Here is a 2,384-nt window from a genome sequence, read left to right on the forward strand (position 1 = left end):
ATCCACAAGCACATCAGAGCAAAGGACTCACTGGAGTCTGTTCCAGGGCTTCATGCCGACACGTTGGAGACTGTTTGGACTAACGTGTCATCTGGCAGGTTGACCAACGGGCACAAGGACATTTCATGGATGGCCATCCAGGGAGGACTGCCTCTTAGGTCATTCATGCATGCCCGCAACCTGTGCAAGACCCGGTACTGCCCCAGGTGCCCCTTCACGGAGGAAACATCTTTGCACATTTTCTGGCAGTGCCCCTTTGCACAGGGTCTGTTGAAAGCCTTGGAACATGAACTCAAGGACTCAGTACCCAGGAACAGACTGTCGTACCGCTCGGTACTTTATGGACTATTTCCTGGGAATACCACGGATGGAGCAATCCAGGAAGCCTGGCGCCTTATGAACTGCTTTAAGGACGCTATATGGTTTGCCAGGAACCGTCTGATTTTGCGGAGAGAGAGTGTGTCCGTCCAGGACTGCCGCAGGCTGATCCACAGCCTGCTCAGAGACTATTCCACCTGGGACAGCCCGGACGTCGATGAGGAAGAGGACTGATACTCCCCTTCCCCCCACTCTCCCTTCTTGTGTGTTGTCTTTCAATAAAGCTTCGGGCCTGTGATTTCCCCCTTCCCTATCCCCTCCTACCCACTCCCCTATCCCATCACTTGTCTGTAATGCTTTGTTGTTTGGCTTTAGTGAATGCAAGAATGTTAGTGTAGCATGTGGTGTAATGTATAGCATAGGCTAGCCTGTACTGTGTATTATACTGTCATGTTATGTTTGACGACTGTTATTATTTATTATTTGCTGCTTCATGGCTTGCGCTGCGTCGCAGTAATGTTTGTATGATGACGATTGATTGTCAATAAAGCATTTTCAATCAAAAAATCTGTTCTTATCAGTTTAATATCTGATACGTCCCCTATCTGGGGACCATATATTAAATGGATTTTTAGAACAGGGAGATGGAAATAGAGCTTGCTCTGTCCACTCCACGCATTGACCTGGTATTGCAGTATTTCCAGGACCGGTGCACCCTTCCCTTATGTGTTGACTAAAATCAGATTCCAAAAGTGCTATTTGTGTTTGCTATTGTTTTTGTCTTTCTGATGGGATCTCCCCTTTTAATCCCATTATTTCAACACCTGTTGGACAATGCATTTGTACAGTCATGTGTGATAATGAGCTCATTTATTAAATGCAATTAATTAATACATTGCCACCTCTTGTTGTGTGTGTGTGTGTGTCTTCTGTGTTTCTGTGTTTCCGGCATTTCACATTGGAACAGCTCATTCACCTTCCTTGTCTTCTCTCCGCCCTCCCTCCTAGGTAAGTTAAAGAGCTGCACCTGAGCCAGCCACTGATTGATGCAGCACCACAGTCAAATAGTGGAGTGGAGTGGAGTAGGGGAACAGCAAACAGCCATTAAAGCAGCCAGCCGCCTACCCGCCACAATGGACCTACCTGTGTACACTAGATGGATGTGATGGAATGTACTGTCGTCCCTACATTTCAAGAAGAAGTAAGAATTGCAGTTGCAACAAACCCTTGCTTGCCTACAAAGAGAGCAGCAATTTGGATTTGTTACTTTGTTACCTGGAAGAATAACAAACTGTGCAAGGATGGAGGTTGTAGGAGCAAGGAGAAGTTGTCTGTAAAGTTGGTGGATGCTTATTTTCCATTTTGCAGTCCCTTGTCTCCCTCTTGTGGCCTCCTGGAGGCAAATAAATGTGCAAAAAAAAGACAGCCTGGCGGCCGGCTGTTGCAGTGTTGCCCTCTCAGGCAACACTGAGTGACTGACTGAGCCTCACCGTCTTATATAAAGTTCAGACGGAACTTTGCACGTGTCATAGTGGAGCCCTCAGGATTCCAGAGCCAGCTTTCTGACATCATAATGGGGCCTCAGAGATAGATAAAAGCCTGGGCCCAGGCAGTGTTGGTCAGTGCTGCTCAGCAGGCAGCACTGGACTGGATTAAAGCTAATACAAGTTGTGAAGGAACAAGGGGTGGCTGTGGGCATGCACTTACTGCTGCTGCTGCTGCCAGTATTTGCACGGCAGGAGGGCATTTGGGCGTTGCCAAGAAGGCGTTTTTATGTAGATTCCTCCTCTTTCAGCACTGCATTGTGGTGCAAGCAAAAGAAGCAAATCCTGTGTAGCTTCCTCTCCGGCCTTTATTCACCTCCCGCTTAGTAGCTGTAAATGTGTGTGAGCCTGCAGGGCCCCATGGAATTGCCTAGAAGTAGGCTGAATCGCTGCAAGGGGTGAACAGCAGTATTAGGCAGGCTCGCTTCTCGGCCTTTTGGCTAAGATCAAGTGTAGTATCTGTTCTTATCAGTCCTTGTAAGGATAGATAGCTCGGAGAACCACTGGGGGCTATAAACACTA

At 47.7% G+C, this 2,384-nt stretch overlaps 2 pseudogenes; both read left to right on the plus strand.

Moving 5' to 3' along the window:
• The first annotated feature begins 864 nt into the window (after window positions 1-864).
• On the plus strand, window positions 865-1,038 carry LOC142685934 (U2 spliceosomal RNA; annotated as a pseudogene).
• A 1,244-nt stretch (window positions 1,039-2,282) lies between these two features.
• Window positions 2,283-2,384, plus strand: LOC142685984 (U2 spliceosomal RNA; annotated as a pseudogene).

The sequence above is a fragment of the Rhinoderma darwinii genome (assembly GCF_050947455.1).
Source record: "Rhinoderma darwinii isolate aRhiDar2 chromosome 5 unlocalized genomic scaffold, aRhiDar2.hap1 SUPER_5_unloc_16, whole genome shotgun sequence".
Lineage (NCBI taxonomy): Eukaryota > Metazoa > Chordata > Amphibia > Anura > Rhinodermatidae > Rhinoderma > Rhinoderma darwinii.